Below are 22,324 nucleotides of genomic sequence, written 5' to 3' on the forward strand. Positions count from 1 at the left end.
GGATCTGCAGAATCAATATTGTGAAAATGGCTATACTACCAAAAAAATCTGTATGTTCAATGAAATCCCCATCAAAATTCTGATGACATTCTTCATACAGACTGAAAAACCAATCTTGAAGTTCATATGGAAGCACAAAAGACTTTGAATAGCAACAGCAATCCTGAGCAAAAAAGACAAAACTGGACTTCAAACAGAACCACAGCAATAAAAACAGCATGGTACTTGTACAAAAACAGACACAAAGATCAATGGCATAGAATACAAGACCCAAAGATAAATCCATACATTTACAACATTTGATTTTTGATAAAGGAGCCCAAAACACATTTTGGAGAAAAGACAACCTATTCAAAAACTGGTGCTTTTAAATGCTGATATCCACAAGTGGAAGACTAAAACTAGATCCTTGTTTCTCACTTTGTATTAATATCAATGCAAAATGGATCAAAGATATTAATTTAAGACCTAAAAGTCTGGAAGTATTACAGGAGAGAATAGTAAAAATACTGGAACAAATAGGCATAGGCAATAAATTCCTGACTAGAACTTCAAGAGCTCAGCAATTAAGAGAAAGGATTGACAAATGGGATTGCATCAAACTAAAAAGCTTCTGTACAGCAAAGGAAATAGTCACTAACATACAGAATGTGGGAAACTATTTGCCAGGTATGTATCTGACAACAGATTAATAACCAGAATATACAGGGGACTCAAAAAACTAAACTCTCAAATAATTAACTACCCAATGAATAAATAGGTAAATGAACTAAACTGACAATTCTCAAAAGAAGATGCACAAATAGCCAATAAACACATGAAGAAATGCTCAACATCCCTGGCCATAAAGGAAATGCAAATCAAAATAACATTGAGATTTCACCTCCCTTCAGTCAGAATGACTATCATCAAGAACATGAACAACAACAGATGCTGGCAAAAATTTTGGAGAAAGAGGATCCCTTTTTGAATGACTATTTTTCAAATAGGGTATCACATTTGTGCCTAGTCCAGCCTGGACTGGGACCTTCCATTTACACTTGTGTGTAGCGCTAATGACAAGTGTGTACCACCACACCAAGCTTTTATTGGTTGAGATAGAGTTTTACTTTGCCTGGGCTTACCTCAACCACAATTTTCTCCATCTCTGCCTCCCAAGTAGCTAGGGTTATAGGCCTGAACCACCATGCCTGGCCATAAATTATTTTTAATGTCCTCATTTTCATAGTCATACTATAAACATGAAAGAGAATGTTTCTTTTGGAGGCGGGTAACTGGTGCTTGAACTCAGGGCCTACCCTTTGAACCACTTCATTAGCCCTTTTTTTGTGAAGGGTTTTTTTCAAGACAGGGTCTTGAAAACTATTTGTCTGCGTTGGCTTAGAACCGCGATCCTCCTGATCTCTGCCTCCTGAGTAGCTAGGATTACAGGCATGAGCCACTGGTGCCTGGCTTATAATGACTGTTTCTTAAGAAATAGAAGCTATAGTGTTGGGACAAATGGAATCATGTCTGTGTCTCATCTACACTTTTATTTTTGCTGTGCTGGAGGTCAAACCCTGGACTTCATGCATGCTGCTCTACCACTTAGCTACATTCCCAGCCCAGCCTGTACATACCTTTTGAACAATTAGAAAATTGTGTTTTTCTGAACAGGTTTTTCAACAATTAGAAAAATGTATTTTTCTGAACAATCTTTGAACAACTTTTTATATTATATTTATAATGCATACTATATATCACAGAACACACTATACATATAATATTGTCAAATGTTAACGAGACCCTGGGGAGGACTCTAATGATGATACGGTGTATTAGTTTCCTGAAGCAAGAGACCTCTGGGGGCCAGAGGCCTAAAAGCAAGGAGTCTGAGCTACAATCCCATGAGGCTCCAGGGTGGGATACTTCTTGCCCTCTCTGGCTACTGGGAGCCTTGGTATTCCAAGTATTGCCTCAGTCTGTATCTCATGGCTTTGTCTACTGTGTCTCTTTCTTCCTATTCTCTCCCCTTTACTCCTCTTTCCTCTCCTCTTCATGCTTGTCATTTGGATTCAGGACCCTTCTCAGTAATCCAGGATAATCTCATCTCAAATTTCTTAATTATATCTGCAAAATCTCTTTTTTCTAAATAAGGTCATGCTCACATTTCTTGGGGTTAGAATACAAGCACATCTTTTTTGGAGGGGGACTATTTTAACCTCTTACATATGATCACATACTTTTTTTAAGCTCTGCAAAAGAAAAATGTTTTAAAAGCCCTTGATTAAGAGTTAAGCTTTTCTCATTTCTATGACACTTTTCTCTTTGGGTGACTTTGGAATTTTTGTGAGGGAACGTGTGAATCTAGAAGGATGTTTTTATGTGGTTTGTGGTCACTTGTGAGCAGCAGAGCCATCCAGTATAGGGATGGCTTCCAGGAATACTTTTGTGTCCATTGTACTGACTCACCCTGTGTCTTAATACAAAGACTCAGAGCCATAAGCACATTATTCTAGGATGTGTCCTTTGGGAACAAGCTGTGCAGGCAAATGAGTTGGAATATATTTGACATGAGAGACGTGGAAACTTCTTCCTGTTATTCGGTGTATGAATTATGAGTAAAAGATTCTGTTCTCATCAATGCCTTTTCAAAAAGGTCTCCCTTATCAGTAATATATTTGATAATACAATGCATAGAATTATAAATATACAATATATACTTTTTCAATGTGGAAATTTATTAAAATTGTATTTGCCAAAATTCTTATATGTGTAGGGCACCAAATTTTAGTACGACTCTAAGCAATCAATGCAGCTGTTTTGAAAGCATATTTTATGCTTTCAAATTGTTCTGAACATGACCTATATTTCTACCATAATATTAGGCTCAAAAGAGAGAGAAGAGGCTGAGCATGATGGTACACACTTATAATCCCATTACCCAGGTGGTTAAGACAGGAGTATCCTAAGTTCCAGGCCAGCTTGGGCTTCACAACAAGACCTGTTCTAAACAAACAAACAAAATGAATGAAAAAGAAATTTAGCCTTAGGTTTGGTAAGCAAAAGCCACAGGCCAAGTAAAAAATACATGGTTTAATTATTACAAGCATTTAAAAAAAAAGATGGCAGATTTAAAACTTGCCTAATATCACAAAATATGGCTGTTAAACAATAGCAATTGCAGGAGGGATGTTAGTCAAACCGATGTTGACTCCCTCTTCCCTGCCACTCTTTTAATTTGCACAATATTTTAAGTATCATTAATGCCACTGAATTGTACATTTAACTTTGTTAACGTGGTAAATTTTAGATTGTACTTATATAGTACCATAAAATTTTATAAATAGCATGTAAATATTTTAGTTTTTAAAGTTTGCTAGGTATTTACCAACTCCTGTATTAATTATTTGGGAAAAAACATTTCATAAGCCAATGCCACAGCTATTGTCTGATCAATGTACTTTAAGATGTAAAATTCATCATCCTTTTGACTAAACTGTAATACCTAAGAAGACCAGCCATAAATTCTCTATTTGTGGCTACCTCCTTTGTCTTTCCTGCTTGTAGCCATGTTGTTATCTGAACTTTGACACTGTGATCCTATTCCTCTCATATTGTCTTTTTTGTTGTTTACCTAACCAACATCTGCTTCTATTGTTTTTGTTTTATTTTGTTTTACTAACTGCGACCACTTTATGGTGTTTGTATTATCTTTAAAAACAGAGCCTGAGATCACAATTAGTCCCCACCCCCACTACAGCACTACAGCTAATCAGTAGAGTTCTTAGAAGTTGCTGAGCCAACTCTTTTTCTGATTAGGCATTGATAAGATAGACTTTGGCCAGGTTTCTGGGGACATGTGACATAAAACGTGGGAACAACCATAGAAAAACTGGTTTGGCTATTTCATTTCACATTAAATAACCACTTTGAAAGGTTAATGTAGCACTTTTGAACATTATACTGTAGACATATTGCATGCATTAAACATTTATATTGGCCAAGCTAGTTTTAAGTTATTACTACATACACACCTAGGCAACACACATTGTAAAATAATGTACTAAATGGAAAAGTGACTCAAATTAACTAGGCTACAAGGCAGAGTGTTCTACAATTTTTGCTTCAGATTCCTAACCAAGTTAAAAGTTTAAAGAACAGTGGCAGATTATGGCATATTTTGTATCTGTGAGATCCCATCTGTCATAATTACTATATCTTACTCATAATATATTTCATCACCATCCATTGGAGACATACTTTATCTAAAATGACTAGATAATATCACCACCACCAAGATACTGGACCACAGCCAGTCTTCTGGCATTTCAGTGATCCTTGATGCAACACAACACCACTGTGAACAGGATGTAGAAGCAGCTGTTGCTGTAAACTGAAAGGGGCATTTGCAACCAGTGGGCGGAAAAAACACAGCAAATTGTACAGACCAATTTGCAATAATGTAATAATGCCTTAGGCAAAGCAAAATCTTCCTGATACAAAGTTTACCAGTATAAATTAAGGCAGACCTATAAATATTGTAGTTATTTCCCAATACAATTTTCACTTTTGATAAAATTTGAGACTGTTAATTTATTTGTGTCTATATTTATTTTATTATCTAAGTTGGAATTTTAGTGCATATAATTTTTCAAGTCATTCTGGTAGACAATTAAAGAATGAGGGTTAAGAATAGAAATGGGAAATAAATCAAACAGCAGAAAAGGATACTTCCATTTACAATTAAGAGTTGAAAAAGGTTAAAAAAAAAAGATGTTAAAAGGAAGAAAACAGTCCTTGGAAGAGGTGTGAATGAGTTGGATCATGAACAAAAAAAGCCAATGGAAATGACCTAGGAACACATGGGCACAGAAGCAGGAAGGGGCTGGTGTGTAAACGTCAGCAACTTTAGGTAATGAAATCACAAAGCCAAGAAGTATCTGGATACAGTATTTGGATATGAAATAGCAAATTTACTAAATAATAAATGATATTTTCCTTTCTCCTCTTCCCTGGATACTAAAATAAATTCTGGGTTTATCTAGTCAAATCTTCTCCTTCTACTGATCTCCAGAATAGTTCCTATCTAGTTTGATTTACCTTTATAAGATTCATGATGAACTATTAAGAAAAGGAATGTGAGCTGAAAGAAAACAGTTTGTGTAGCAGTGGGGTTTAAGAACTAAAATTTTTGTGTAAGTTTTTTGGAGGATTTTTGGAAGGAGAGGCAGATAAAGCACCATATGATAGAGAAGTTGATGAAAGAGTGAAAGATGATTTTAAGTATTGGGGTGGATTATATACCTTCTTTGCTGACTTTAAAAATAAACATGGGAGCTTTGGTTGTGTTCTGGCTGCATTGCTGATCTGATCCTGGACCTCATAGACTCTGACTCTATAAACATTATACTAACTTGTGTCTAATCCTCAACCTTATCCGGCAGCTGTGCATATATCTTGTTGAGACTGCAGTGAAGAATGAGAGCCTAAATAGTCTCTTAGGTGATAGATAAAGAAAAATAATTACATAAAACAAATTATGATTTGCTTTTATTAATCATCATTAACCTTGTTCTTAGTGAAAATTGTTTCTTTTCTGCACTATTGTGAACATAAAATATAAAAGATTTAATTGGTTAATTTTTTATTCCTATTGCTTTGATATGTTTTTCTCAACTATAAATTCCCCTACACAGGAACTTTCAAAGATATGACTTCTACAGTCAGGGAACTACTATAATAGTTTCAAAATTTTTATTTTTCATAAATTTTACTCGCTTCAAGCACATAGTTTCCTCTGTCCTTCCATATGTATGTTTCAGATACACAGACATCAATAAATAGGCAGGCAACATACAGATATGCATACATCGTCCTCCTCCATCCCAATCACCCCCTCCTTTCTCTGTCTCTGTCTCTGTTTTTCTCTCTCTCTCACTTTATTTATTGGTACAACTAAAAGATCACAATAAAAAGGATGAATAATGTTCATCCTTTGGCTGAGGCCAAGAATTGATGGCAGACATTTAAGTCACATAGTCTTAGCCATTATGAGAAGAATCCTATGACTTAAACTATAGTTAACCAAGGCCTAGGTTTTCTGATAAAATGCAAGCTCAATGTTACTCCAGCCTGAGCTGAGCTGATAAAAGGCCAGCTACAGCTAAAGAGCCTAAATTTTAATGGCTATATTTATGACTACTTGGATTTCAAACACATAAAGACTGTCCATACCATAAAATGGTATAGGAATTAGCAGTGATCAAGTTCTGTTGGAGAAACAACTATTTGGGAGTGGACCTGATTATGTCCAGTGCAGGACTATTTGCATGTCAATTCTACAACAGCAACATCTGGTAGAGCAACTTTCACCTTAGCTGTGGTCATACCAGAGGAAGTACAATTAGGACAAGTTGTCAGTATCTGAACCCTTGTTCTGTGACCTGTGTGTATGGCTCTCAGAGTAAAGATAAAGATCAGATCTAAAGTTTGACTTCTGTAGTCCCAAACCTAACATGAATATTCATCAAATTTCCTTTGGGCTTAAGAAGTTATATATTAATATTTCCCCAAATTCTGTCTCTAATGTATTTTGTGAACTCATAACTTGCTATGGAAAATTTTTTTCTCTTTTAAATTCTCTTATGCCATTGAACCTTCCTAAAGATGGAGAGATCAGTTGAAAACTACTGAAGATACTGGTTAGTTCGAGTTTCTGCTTTTTCAGGAATGTGGACTAGTCAACCAAGATGAAGTCTTTCCTCTCTGACAAGAAGGTTTCTTTACGTTCTAATTCCTAATTCTCCCTGAGAAGTCTAGTACATAGTAGCCTCTATTAGAAACTTTCCTGGAGATATGTGTCATGAGTTCAGTTCAATTTTTGTTATCAACATGTCCTCAAAAATACAATTGCTTGTCTCAGTTCTGATTGCAATAAAAAATCTCTTTTAGGAGGACAATTTTCCACTTTAAGGATAAAGAATTAGTGGATGATGTTCTAGATTTTTTTTTTTCATTCTTAGGTAGAGCAGGGAGCTGGCCCCTGTGCTTTGCTTATGGGACCACTCCAGCTCCATTGAGGTTCAGATTGGAACCTTTGGTGAGGGAAAAAATTCAGTGTCCCAAATGATTCTCTTCCTTTTTGAAAGTGCACATCTTAAACTCTCATGGCTTTAGATTCTCTCAAGAGAACATTTGTCAGTTGTAGGAGACTCTCCAAGCCACATTAGATACATAATCTCTCAATTTTTGTACACTTCTGAGAGTGTGTCTGACAAGTCAAGGCACTTTTGACTTGTCATCAGCCTTGACATTTCTCTTCATTTACAATTTATTGTGGGAAGAAAAGTAGATGCTACCAAGACATTTAATTATAACTTATATCCTCCCGTCCAACAGGGGTTAATGCCTGTTGTCATTAATTAAGTGTTTTCTTAACACTTAATTTACCTGGCCTATGTCCTGCTTTCCACCACTTGCAAAACTTTGACATATTCTGCTTAAGTTGAGTGGGTCTTAAGTGGAAGGGCTAAATCTGGAGGATGGTATTTGCAGTATGACATCTTCCCATTACTGTCCATGTCGAAAAGTTCGTTAGACTTTCACTACTGTACTAGAACTTTTATGGTGCTGAGAGACTGAGTCATTTCATAAACTCCACCTACTTAAGGGAGCCAAGTTCCTCAGGTCTAATTATCAGATACCCCTGAATAAGAGACAAACCTTCTCTCTAATTAATGTGGTATTGGTTACTTATTCATATTCATTCATTTAAGTATATGCTATTTTCCATATGTTGTTGAACTTAAAACATTTACATAGTACAGACTGTTTTAGAGAACATTGCCAGCTGTCTCCTGAAGATTTATTCTTAATATTTTATATATCATGTTCTCTTTTCTCAACTAAAAGATTATGGATAAACAGATAACTAAAAGTAGACTTTAAAAGCTGTAAATACACAAAGCCCTGAGTTCAAACTCAAGTCCCAACCAAAGAAAAAGCTATAAAGAAAATAATAGTCGTTATAAATTTATCTTCTGAGTAATTGAAAATCTCATGAATTAGCTCAATTTATATAAAAATTGTATTTTATCAATTATGTCCTAGATTTTGAAATGGTTCCCTTGAAATCATAGATTCAAGATATTAATAATCTATATTCATTTGTAATGTTACTAAGTTTTTCATATCACAATTAGAAACAGGTAATAAATCTACATGCTATAGTTATTTAGCAATATTAATGTATTGATATGTTTCTTAAGAATATACTCAGAAAAAAACAGATTAATGCATGTTTATGTATTTTTTTTTACTTCTTCACAACTTTTATATTCATTTATTCACATGTGCATACATTGCTTGGGTCATTTCTCCCCCTTCCCCCCCCCCACTTCCAGGAAGAACCTGTTCTGCCCTTATCTCTAATTTTCTGTAAGAAAAGACATAAGCATAATAAGAAAGACAAAGCGTTTTTGCTAGTTGAGTTAAGGATAGCTATAGAGAGATTCCCAGCATTGCTTTCATGTACAAATATGTTACAACCCAAGTTGATTCATCTCTAACTGATCTTTACACTGGTTCCTGATCTTCTTCTCATGTTGACCTATGTTGTTTTAAGGTTTCTGTATTAGTTCCTCTGGAGTGGGAACATCAAACGCTTTCATGTTTTGGGTTTTTTACCTATTCCCATATCTCCTGAATGTGCTCTCCCCTTGTCATGTGATCCAAGTCCAACCACATTGCTGTATTCGCCCTAGATCTAAAGCCCACATATGAGGGAGAGCATACAATTTTTGGTCTTCTGAGCCTGGCTAATCTCACTCAGAATGATGTTCTCCAGTTCCATCCATTTATCTGTGAATGATAAGATTTCATTCTTCTTCATGGCTGAGCAAAATTCCATGTGTACAAGTACCACATTTTCCTGATCCATTCATCAGTAGTGGGGCATCTTGGTTGTTTCCATAACTTGGCTATTGTGAATAAACATGGTTGTGCAGATGTCTTTCGAGTAACTTGTGTTGCATTCCTTTGGGTGTACCCCCAGGAGTGGGATTACTGGATCATATGGCAGATCTATGTTTAGATTTTTAAGAAGCCTCCAAATTTCTTCCAGAGTGGTTGCACCAGCTTGCATTCCCACCAGCAGTGTACGAGGGTATTATTTTTAGTAAAAGTATTGAAGCATTTTAAAGGTAGAAAATACATTATATAGGATAGAATTTGATATTATATGCTCTGTATTTTTATGGATTGAGACCATTACTAACAATGGATCATATAGTAAGTTTAAGAAGGATAGAAAAAACTTCAAAAAATTCCAGAAATCTAAACTCCAGTTGTGTCCGTTCTTTTTAGCCTCATTCCATATCACATTTTCCCCTAGATTTTCAAAATGAGTGCCTCTTTGTATACATTTCATGTATGTGTATATTTTAGGTATGTATATTTGTATTTTATATTGGTTTCTCATAAAATATTTAATTTTTATGCCATTTTATGCCATTGCATACATCTTATGTATGCATAAGAGTGTTTTTAATTAACTCCTGTACTTTAAGAACCATGACACAATTTCTTTGGCCTATCAAGTTTGGAAAATACTTTAAAAATAATTATTGAATTAAACTAGAGAATTTTTGCAACTTCTGGGAAAAGAAAAGATTTATTCCCTATGTACATCAAATAATGAAAACTGAGCAAATGGTAACAGCTGCCAAGCCATCCATTTAACTTTCTGCTTGTGCTGTACAATGCACACATTTTTAAGAGGCAGACATATGGGCCTTACATCATATTTATGTGAGTACTTGTGAATTAAATGCCAAAAAATGTTCTACCCCAAATGATATTTATTATTTGTACCTTAAGGAAATCCATAATAATTAATGCATTAGGTTTTGATAGAATTAGTATATTCCATTTAATGACAAATTGCTTTCTAGTCACTGTAAAATATTTTCCATTTTGATGTGTGAAGTTTTATTTTTAATCCAGGTATAACTTGCATTTAATGCAGGAACAATTGGCCCCTGAACAAAGTTTCAATTAAGGGTGCTAAACTCCCCAAAGTAAAAAATCATGTATAACTTTTGACTCCTCAAAAGCTTGACTATAAATTTCCTGCTTATGATAGTATACCTTACCAACAACATAAACAATCAACTAACATATACTTCATACGTTATATATATGATACATGGTGAAAAATACTTGAAAGCATGAGAGATTACTTTTTACTGCACTATGCAATTTATGGGAAGGGAAGAACTGCTCACACAGAAATGATTAGTGTCATATGGAGTTGTAAGCAGCTTCAACACTTGAGCTCACCACAATATCAACAGGAGGTGACTCTGAACATCATAGAGTAGCATATTGTACACTGCAGTTAATATGCAGTTCTGAATTAATACTTCATCTTTATGTCTGCTTACATTTCTCTTCATTGTAAACAACGCTGTGTAAGGTCTAAAAGTATTGTGTGCATAAGTTCTGATAAATTTTAACTTTTAAAAATAGATTTGTGTATATTTTGTGGTAATAAATGATAAGATAGACTACTCTTATTCACATATATTTTGTGCATTCATATCTGGTCTTTTCTGAGTTTTTTCAAATTATCACAAATAAAAACAACATGTGTTTAAGTGGACCTGTACAGTTTGAACCTGTGCTGTTCAAGGGTCAGCAGTCATTCTTTTTACATTTTGAAAAATGCTCCACAGTTGAGATATAGAAGAGTTGCCTGATTCTCCCAAATTCACTTACACTCCTCTTATCATTATCTGCTTTCCCCATACCTTGCCCATTATACACAGCTGATGACTGATTTACTTTCTGTCCCTTTGATTGCCATTTTTGGAATGTCATATAAATTGAATTAAACATTATATAACTTTTTGAGTCACATTTTTATTTAGCATAATTCATTTGAGATTCATCATGATTTTGTGTATATTCAGAGTATATTCCTTTAGGCAACCAAGAAATAGTTCATAAATTGAAATACAAGTTTTATTAATCCATTCCTCATTAAATTTCTAGTAATTACACATAAAATGTCTAAAAATATTTTGAAGTTGTTTTGTGTGAGGTTTTCATGGGGGATATTCCTAGAAATGGGACTATTGGATGTATAGTAAGTGTATATTTAACTTCATAAAAATCTATCAGCATGTTTTCTAAAATGGCTGTACCATTTTGTTTCCTCTAACATGAGCATTCCAGTTGCTCCATATTATAGCCAACATCTACTATTGTTATTTTAATTTTGTAGCCATTCCATAAGAGAACAGTGTATTTTATTATGGATTTCATTGACTTTGTCATAATGACTAATAATGTTGAACATCATTGCATGAGCTTATTTATAATCCCATATGTTTGTTTGAATTTTTGCCTATTAAAAATAACTTCTTATTATAGAGTCTTGCAAGTTCTCAATATGCTTTTTTAAAATTGTGCTGGGGGTACGTTGTGGCATTTAAAAAGTTCCTACAATATATCAAATATATCACAGTTGAATTCACTCCCTCCATCATTCACCTTTATCCCTCCTCCCCTGTTCTGGAATAGTATCAACAGGTCTCATTTTGAAGTACTTTGTTAGAGATTTATTTTGTAAATATTTTCACTCCGTGGCTTTTCTTTTCTAGTGTCCTTCATAGAGCATATTTTTAAATTTCACAAGTTTAAATTTAACATTTTCTTTTGTATATAATGATTTTATGGCATATAAAGCTCATATAACTAAGAAACCATTGCCTTATCTAAGGTCACAATAGTTTCTCATGTTTTCTTCTAGGTTGTGTGTTTGAGATTTTGATTTGTTTATTTATCTTAACTTTTATCTTAAATTTTTTGTTTATCTTATAGCATATAAGGTTTGAGCCAAGATTCATTTTCTTGCACATTGATGTCCAGTTGTTTCACCATTATTTTTTAAAGACTATCTTTTTCTCCATTCAATTTCTTTTGCAATTTTTGTTGAAAATCCACTGACTATATATGTGCAGATCTATCTCTGGGCTATTGGGTCTATTCCATTAATCTGTAATTCCATCCATTCTGCAATCACATTATATTGCTTTATAATTCCTAATATCAGGAAATGTATGTCCTCCATTTTTTTATTTTTCCAAAACCCTCTTAAGTGATTCTGATTTTAATTCCTTTGCCTTTCCATATAAATCATAAAGTCAGATTTTCAATTTCTACAAAAAGAAATCTGGGATTTTGATTAGAATTTCACTACATATAAAAAGCAACATAAGAGAAAACTGACATCTTAAGAATATTGAGTTTTCTAATCCATGGAAATTGTGTATCTCTCCATTCATTACGACTTTGATTTCTATACTAATAGTTTTGCAGGTTTTGATAATATATATAGTTTTTTTATTGTTTCATTTATTCATATGTGCATACATTGTTTGGGCCATCTCTGTCCTCTGCCCCTTACCCCCTCTTTCTCCTCTTTCTCCCCCAACCCTCTTCACTTCCAGGCAGAATCTGTTCTGCCCTCTTCTCCAGTTATGTTGAAGAGAAAACATAAAAGATAATAAGAGAGACATAGCATTTTTGCTAGCTTGAGATAAAGATAGCTATACAGAGAGATTCCTAGCATTGCTTCCATCCACATGTATATTATAACACAAATTGGTTCATCTCTACCAGACCTCTTCACTACTTCCCAGTCATCTTCCCATAGTGGCCTCTGCCAGTTTAAGATTACTTTACTTGCTCCTCTACATTGGGGACATCAAACACTTTCAAGTTTTGCGTTTTCTATCTTTCCCTATTCCTCCTGTATGCATTCTCCTCTTAGCATGTGACCCATGTCCGATAATATTACTGCATTTGTTTTAGGTCTAAAGACTGCATATGAAGGAAAACATGCTATTTTTGGCCTTCTGAGCCTGGCTAACTTAACTGAAGATGATGTTCTCCAGTTCCATCCATTTACTTGCAAATGGCAAAATTTCATTCTTGTTTGTGGCTGAGTAAAATTCCATTGTGTATAAATACCACATTTTCTTAATCCATTCATCAGTAGTGGGTCATCTTGGCTGTTTCTACAACTTGGCTATTGTGAATAGTGCTGCAATAAACATGGGTGTGCAGTTGCCTTTGGAATAACCTGAGTCACATTCTTTGGGTATGTCCCTAGGAGTGGGATTGCTGGATCATATGGCAGGTCTACGTTTAGTTTTTTAAGAAGGCTTCATATTGTTCTCCAAATCTGTTGTATTAGCTTATATTCCCACCAGCAGTGTATAAGGTTCCTTTTTACCCGGATCCTAGCTAACATTTGTTGTTGGTGGTGTTGTTGATGAAACCTATTCTAACAGGAGTGAGGTGGAATCTTAGTGTGGTTTTGATTTGCATTTCCTTTATGGCCAAGGATGGTGAGTATTTTTTCATGTGTTTTTTGGCCATTTGGATTTCTTTCTTTGAAAAAGTTGTGTTTAGTTCAGTTGCCCATTTCTTAATTGGTTCATTGATTTTGGAGGAGTTTAGTTTTTTGAGCTCTCAATATACTCTGGTTATCAGTCCTTTGTCTGATGTATAGCCAGTGAATATTTTCTCCTACTCTGTGGGTGGTCTCTTCAGTTTAGAGACCATTTCTTTTGTTGTGCAGAAGCTTTTTAATTTCATGTAGTCCCATTTGCCCATCCTTTCTCTTAGTTGCTGGGCTGTTGGAGTTCTATTGAGGAAGTCCTTGCCTGTACCTATTGCTTCCAGAGTATTCCCTACTCTTTTCTGCACTAACTTCAGCATTTTGGGTCTGATATTAAGACCTGAACTTTGAGTTGATACTAGTACAGGGTGATAGACTTGGAACTAGTTTCAGTTTTCTGCAGGCAGATAGCCACTTTTCCCAGCAACATTTGTTGAAGAGGCTGTCCATCTCCATCATATGTTTTTGGCACCTTTGTCAAAAATAAGGTGAGCGTAGATGTGTGGATTCATATCTGGGTCCTCTATTCTGTTTCAATGGTCTTCATATCTGTTTTGTGCCCATACCATGCTGTTTTTATTGCTATGGCTCTGTAATATAGTTTGGAGTAGGGTATTGTGATACCTCCAGCATTTCTTTTTTGCTGAGAATTGCCTTGGCTATTTGCAGTCTTGTGTTTCCAGATGAACTTTAGGAGAGGTTTTCAATCTCTGTGATGAATGTCATTGGTATTTTGATGGGAATTCCATTGAACATGTGGATTGCTTTTGGTAGTATAGCCATTTTTACTAGTTTATATATTATGTAGAAGATCCCTTGGTGGTAATATCTATAAGCAATAAGAGGTGGGGGCTTAATGTTTGTTTGGATAGGGTGACACTAAAAGGGGAGGTGGGAAGTGGGGTGGGTGAGTGGGGGAAGTGGTGTGGGGGCTGCTGGGGTTTGTGGCCCTTGTGTGTGTTTGGGTGTATTTCTGTTGTTGTAGTATAGGGTGCTTGTGTCAGGGATTGCAGGAGGTTGGGGTTGTGTAAAGTTGATATAGTAGGTTGGTCAATAAGTAGTGAGTATATAGGAAGGAGGTATAGTCTGGTGACAGGTTGGGGGAGAATGGGAGGGGAAGGTGTGGGCAAGTGGGAGAGAGTGGATGAGAAGGCGCAGAAAGAGTAGTAGTGAAGGAGAGCAATGGATTTTAGCATGGGAGAAAAAAGGGAGAGTGAAGGTGGTAAGAGTAGGAATGAAAAGATGATGATGGTAAAGTTAATAGTATAAAATGAAAAAAAAAGAAAATAGGAATAAAAATTTTAAAACCACATTAATAAGACAAACAAACAAACAAAACCAACAGTAAAAAAAATTAAAAAGTTAAAACACCAGGTTCAGGAACAATTGAATTTCAGTCTTAGTTTAAGTTCTAAAGTTACTTCTCTGGCATCCAGTCTTGGTATTGGCCTATTGGTATTGGCCTATAAGCAGAAGCTCTGATGTGGTCTCACCAGGTGATTGGCTTGTGAGTAGTGTTTTGTTCTTCTGTCTACCAGTTTAATTGATATTGTGAGGTAAGGTAGGGTCGTGATATTAGGCAGGGTGGTCAGAGTTATTGATTTCCCCAGCTGATAGCTGTGTTACACTTCAGCTGCAGCTGTTTGGTCACCTTCTCCCCAGTGAGGTGGGGCAGTTCAGTTTTGAATGCTGCCCTCTGGTTCAGAAGATCAGCTCTGCAATCCACTACCTGCCCTGCTTTGGAGGTGACTTGTCACTGTGTTTGTTCATTGAGAGTTGAGCTCTTTGCCCTGCCTCCTTTCTCAGCATTCCACCCACCCCTCTGCTTTTTGTGCTTTATTATAGTTTGCTGTTTGTTTTTCAGTTTTGTGAGGCAGTTCAGTTTTGGCTCAGGAGATGAACTCTGTGATCCACTTCCTTCCCTGCTTCAGGTAGTGGCTTATCACTCACCTGCTTTCAGTCGTCACTGCCTTTCCTGTGTTTTTTAACTGATAGTTCAGTGCTGAGACCAACTCCTTGTCCCTCCCCCTTTCTCTGGTGAACTTTCAGCGTTCTACCTGCCCTTTCTGCTGTCCATGCTAGATTACAGTTTGCTGTTTGTTACTCAGTTTTGTTGGGAGGAATCAGTCTGCCCAGGGGCTGTACTGGTTTATGTTCCTGGGGGTGGATAGGGGAGTTCTGTGTGGTGCTCACCTGTTTGTCAATTGGCATCCAGGCAGGATTGGAGCTGGTGGTTGTGGCAGCAGTGGTGAGAAATGGCACCAAATTTTCTCAGTATAACGTGGCATGAGGAGGCTTTCCACAGGCTAGGGGTTCAGGATGTCCAAAGTTTGATTCTGGTTGGTGCTTTATTTCCGCTTGATGGAGGAAGGAGAAGAGAAGGAAAGAAAAAAGAAAAGAAGAAAAAAAATCACTGTGGGGAAGGACCATTTCCCTGGGGCTGGACCCGCCTTGCTGGCTATGCAGCAGGTTGCAGCTGTTTGGTGCAATTAAAGGCTTGAATTTTTTCCTGCACCTAGTTTAACGGCAGTTGTTATTTTGGCTAGAAGCAGGCAGAAATACCCAAGTGTGGCTCCAACATCTCAGGGAGGTTTTGGAGTCATTGTGCTTAGGCTATGTGCTTCTGTACCCTGGTTGCCATCTTGGATCTCCTCTTTATATTTTGTGTGTGTGTGTTGACTTTTTTTGGTTTTGTTTGCTGCTTGTTTGTTTGCTGCTGGACCTAGGGTCTTCCTCATGATAAATATGTGTTTTATAACTGAAGTACGTCTCTAGTCATTTTGCTAAGATTAAAGAGAACCTCTTTTATCTTAGCTTTCTGAGAATTTTTATTGTGAAAGGATGTGAAATTTGTAAAATGCACAGAATGTACTTGTGGAAAAATGCCTTTTCTGGAATGAATGAAATTAACATATAGCTTTTATTATTTAGCCTATTTACTTGTATCATGTATTATATTGTTTAATTTTTCATAGTTGAACCAGTTTTATTTTTTCAAGATAAGCCCAACATGGTCTTGCTGTAGTAGCACTTATTGTTTAATACAAATTGTGAATTTTGAATCTGTGTGCATGAGGAATATTGCTTTGTACTTATCTTTGTAATGGCATCATTACTTGGATTTAGTGTAATAATGCTAATCCCCTAAATTAGTTAGTTTACTCCCCTTCATTTTCTGAAAGAGCTTGGTGGCACTTTTTTCTTTAATTTTTTTTTTTTTAAGAATTCTTCTGTGATGCCATCTGTGTTTGTAATTTCCTTACTGGAAGGTATTGAACTATAAATTCAATCCCTTTAATATATTCATGGAGTCTATTTCTACTTGAGTGAACTTTGAAAATTAATCTTTTTGTTTGTTTGTTTATTGAGGCAGGGTCTCACTAAGTATATAGCCCAGGCTGCCTGTGAATTCATGATTTTCCAATCTCAGTCTCCAGAGTGCTTGGATTACAAGTGTGTACAACCATACCACAGCTTAATATTCCTTTATACATTTAGTGTCTGTAAAATCTGTTGGTATCTTTTTTGTTGTTGTTGATATTACTAAATTCTGACTTTTATTTGGTCAATATTATTAGAGGTTATCAATAATATTGATCTTTGCAGAAATCTATGTTTGTTACATTGATTTTTCTTAATTTTTTGTTTTAAATTTTATCTGTTTACACTTTGCCATGCTCTTTTACTACTAACTTAAGGTTCAATTTGTTCTATTTTTAATAGTTGTCCTCTTACGAAAATTGGTCCCTAGATTTGAAACTTAAATCCCATAATTAAGCCTTTTCTTCCATAATGTATACATTAATGCTGTAAGTTTCCATTTAATCACAGCTATAGCTGCATTCCACACACTTTGATATTCTGTGCTTTCATGTTTACTTAATTCACAATATTTTTAATTTTCCTTGTAACTTCTCTGAAGTATTGGTTGTTTAGACATGTGTGGGTTAATTTCCACATATTTGGTTTTCTAGGTATCTTCCCACTATTGATTTCTAGTTTAATTCTGTTACAGTAAGAATTGTATGGTTGTACTTAAACATCTTTTTCACCCAAAATATGAGCTCTTTTTGGTGACTGCTCTTTAAATCTGTAATTGAGCTATTGTTGAATAGAGTGTGTTGAGGGGGGATATGGGGATTGAACCCAGGGCCTCTCTTGCTAGGCGAGCGCTCTACCACTTCACTTATGCCCCCAGCCAAAGTACAGTGTTTTATAAATACCACTTAGGTCAGTTTATTTGATAATGCTCCGGTCTTTCCTACACCTCTTTCAATTCTCATTTTGGCTTATTATGATCTGAAATTGTGCTAAATACATACACATTCATGCCTTTAAAATACATATTAGTACATGTGTGTTAGCCCTTTATGTCTGTCTAATGCTTTTCATCATGTGCCTGGTAATATTCTTTGTCAGAAATCTATTTTCTGTAAAGTTAATATAAATACTTCAGTTTTATTTAGTGTTTACATGGTGTATCTTTCCCCATCTTTTACATTGACCTTATTTATATTTTCATACATCAAGCAAGTTTTATTTATATTTTCATACATCAAGCATATAGATGTATACCATTTTTGTTTAATCATAGTCAATCCCTTCCTTTAGTTTGTGTGTATACACTAATGCAATAATGATATAGTTGGAATGTACCATTATTTACCTGCTTTGTTTGTCTCTTTTGTTTTAGAATCTCTGGTTCACTTTTCCTGCATTCTATTGGATTATTTTAATGTTTCTTGTTATTTTATTTTAATTTGGCATTGGACTTTTAAATGTATGTATTTCCACTTGTCTTTTGTTATTTGGTCTAGGGATTATAATATACATACCTTCATTTTGCCATACAATTGAGATTAACATTGTACTACTTCAAATAGGTAGGAAAATAACTGAAACTCTGTAAGCCTTTTATACCACCTCAATCTGCAGGTTATAGTTGTCATATGTATTACATCTACATACACTGAATACCCCATCAAACAAAGTCATAATACTTGTTTTTAAAAATTAATCATATTTTAAAGAATTTAAGTGAAAAATTAGTCTTCACTATTTACTCATTTATTTATCATTTTCTCACTCTTCATTCCTGAATATCCAAGTTTTTCTGGCGTAATTTCCTTTTAGCTGGAAGAACTTTATTTAATGTTTCTTTAGAATAGAATTACTGGGGTAAATTCTGTTTCCCTCATATGAAAATTTCTGTATTTTGCCACCTGAAGTAAATTTTTCCTGCATTAAGGATTTGAAGTTGACAATTCTTTTCTTTCAGTACCTTAAAGAATCCCTTCCACTGTTTTCTGGCCTCTGTGGTTTCTGCTGAGAAATTAGTTATTGTTCCTCTGTATCAAGAGAAAAGAAACTCAGATTGGGGAATTCACTGTGCACTTGGTTTGGAATGCACCAGCAAGCTTTGGCTGCCTCCACAGTCTGCCTGCTACTGTTCACTGGCAGAGTCTTCAGGTAGTATTTTGTCCATTGTTTTCAGTTGTCATCTAGAGGGGTTGACCATACTGGGTTGTGCATCCATAATAGAAGTGAAGTTGTATAAAACACTTTATAGTTTATAGTTTACTTTATTCTTAGTATATTATTAAACTTCTATTCACAGTGAGGATAAACTCATGGGAATGGGAACTGGATAAGCATAGGCCTTTTGAAGATATATTCATAACAAGGTAGTATGTTGCCTATCTTCAGGGTTCAGATAAGCATTTCTTTTTATATCTTTGTTATCTAGGAATTTAACTGAGTCCTACAGCACGATTGTACATCCACTCAGAACTCAATTATTCTTAGATTTCATAATATACTGTATGCATATCAATGACTAAAACAAATCCAAGGTTGTTCTTCAGAAAACAATCAAACAAAAGATTGAAATCAAAAGGCCTGCTGAGAGAAAACAGAATATTAAGACAAACTGATCAGAGAAGTGTAAAACAAAAGAAGGCCAGTGTTTTATTTTCAAAGAGCAGCCAAATATCTTACTGCTGAGTAAGGTATTTCAGTACCACATAAGACAATGGAAGAGAGGTTTACCTATGTGTGTAAATAACACAATCACATACACATGCATTATATATGTCACAAATAAGAGATTGAATCTATGTCTTCTATGTTACATAGTTCTACATATCATCCAGCATACTGTCTTTTTCATAATGGTTTCAATTATTTTTTCTAAACAGTAAGTCTATATGTATATATATGTGTATATACTGCAAAACTGCAAAAAACAAGCATCAGTGTTCTCTGTTAAAAGAAGTGTTCCCTGGAAATAAGTGATTTTTTACTTAAATATATAAGTCTTTAAAATGTCTTCTGATAAGTTAGTAATTTTGAAAAAATTCTTTCATGGTGAAAGAAAAATATAATTAATAACCAAACTGCTTTTGAAACTAAAGTTAGTTATTGAGTTGTCACTTATGGAAAATTATTTTCTGTCATTAAATAAATATTGGAAAGATTTTTAAAGAAGAAAGGCCAGGTAGCAAGCTTACATGGTATACCATATGTCTCAATCTTACTTGCTATAGACAAACAGGTCATTAAGGCAAATAATTACAAGCAAACTAGCTATCAGTGAATAAACTTAGAATCATAGCTTCCACATAGTAACACTAATATTGGGAGTATTCATTATACAACAGTCCATAGGCTGAATTCACTTCAAGGAATTTACTACCTAGAAATAAATTAATGTAAAAATAAATTAATTTGTAAATATTTGCATATAAGATTATTTTTTAAGTCTGAATGTGTTAGCTCACAGCTGTAGTCCCAGCTACTTGGATAGGAGGATTGAAGTCTGAGTTTGGTCCACATATAAAATGCTAGACCCCTATCTGAAAAATAATTAAAGGGATGGAGGCATGGCTCAAGTGGTAGAGCACTTGTCTAGCAAGTACGAAGCTCTGAGTTCAATCCCCACTACTGCCAAAAAAAAAAAAAAAGATTATTTATCGAAACAACTTAATGATCAAAAGCTATAAAAACTTTGAATTCCCTTAATAGGGGAAATGGTCAATAAATTCAATACATCCACATAATGCAACTATTAAAAAGTAAGAAGTCAATTTTTGTAACTTAACATCTAAAAAGAGAAGGCACTAAGCCCTCCACATGTACTACACATTAGATGAGAATTATTTCTGAGGATATGAGTGGTCGTTAATGAAGGAAGCTAAGAAGAGGAACCCATATTAAACTTATGGGGTTGCCATGGTCATTTCCTGGATGGCTGGGTAAAGGTTTCACCTGGCCTGACATAAATCTTCAGCTGACTGCCTACAATGTGGTGAGCTGGGTTGTGGGCACCAAGCATTATCATGATTTGGACATTAATTATATTGGGTGTTGAAATTATGTCTGAAAAATCCTATTTCAGATTTGAGAGTGGTAGATAGAAATGGATGAGTGTTAAGAAAGATGCTGAACCATCAGGGTCTACAGCAAATGAAAATCATAGCAAGTGATAATCTTTGGGAGCCTATTTCTTCTTCCATGCTGTTTGACCCTAAACTCTTGAAGGCAATTGATATTATAAGGGCCCATTATCCTGGGACTTAACAGTACTGAATGCAAAGCTGACTAAGAAGCTTTGGTCTTCTGAAGATTATTGCACTTTAAACAGTGATGTGGGTACAAGCTGTAGGCTCTCATATTAAAAGAGAATTGTATCAATGACTATATGACATCCATAATTGCTTGGAATTTGGTGGCTGGTTACTAGGAACAGCTGCTTTATTGACAATATGTATTTACGACTGCCCAGGAGCCATGGGGTGGGCACTATGTAGTAGAATCTCCCATCTGGGTACGAGCTCATACATCTCAGTTTACTCAACAAGGTGGGCATTACCTGAAGACAGCTGGCTTAGAAAGGAGGAAGCTACATAGCTTTGATTGATGGCTAGGTAACCTCACCTTCATCATTGAAACTATGAGTCATAAACATTCTAGTTGTATTTGGCCATTTCTTCCTTATTACAATGTTTCACAACAGTCGGCTACTTTTGTTCTGAAGAGATCTTTCAGTGAAATACCAGAGCTACAGGTGTGTTACACCAAATTTGGAAAATCATCTAGGAGATTTCTTTTAAATAACTGGATTCTCTATAGCTCCTCTACATAAAGGGCAGTTTCACACTGGAACTACACTCACCACTCTCACCACAGGTTACAAAGGCTTTTACCCATTTTATCCCAAATCCAAGACCTTCCTGAGTGCCTATAAAGACAATTTCAATGTTGATTACCCATTTGTTAATGAAGCTCCATATTTTGCTGATCAAAATGAGTATAAAGTGTGATGTTTACATTGATACTCCTTAGAGGGGAGGTGTATTCATTGCAGGAAGAATAAATAAAGGTGGAATTTCTATTAGAAGTGCCACAGGAGTTTTCTTCTGGATTTTTGCAAGTGGATCTTACAGAGTTAGAGGTGACTAGCTGGATGGATTGTGTATGCTTCAGTATGTGTTGATGTTACAGCACAAAAAGGATATACACTAACATTAACAATTAAGGGTGGTTCCTCCTTTGGCATATTGAATGACAAGACTTTGTGGGAAAATGTCCAGGTGAATTATCCAAGGAATGGCTGGGCTGTGATGGGAACTCATTTCTTTCAATTGCACAGTTTGACATTTTTATGTTGAAGCCACACATTAGTTCTCACAGAGCATCATCGAACACTTTAAGGGTTTTGGTTTAGAGCCAATTCTTATTTTGATGAACCAATGTGTGAGCCTTTTAAGGCTAAAAATAATGAAGAGTAAATGGAAAGAGATATATATTTTTTATTGATCCTGTGACAGATTTTATTAGAGCTAATTCCAAAGAGACTGTAGGTGAATCTTCAAA

The 22,324-nt window shown here is 35.2% G+C and overlaps 1 pseudogene; it reads left to right on the top strand.

Moving 5' to 3' along the window:
• The first annotated feature begins 20,581 nt into the window (after nucleotides 1-20,581).
• Nucleotides 20,582-22,119, top strand: LOC141418011 (galactocerebrosidase-like; annotated as a pseudogene).
• The last annotated feature ends 205 nt before the right edge of the window (nucleotides 22,120-22,324 follow it).

This window comes from Castor canadensis, chromosome 2, assembly GCF_047511655.1.
Source record: "Castor canadensis chromosome 2, mCasCan1.hap1v2, whole genome shotgun sequence".
In the NCBI taxonomy this organism is placed as follows: domain Eukaryota; kingdom Metazoa; phylum Chordata; class Mammalia; order Rodentia; family Castoridae; genus Castor; species Castor canadensis.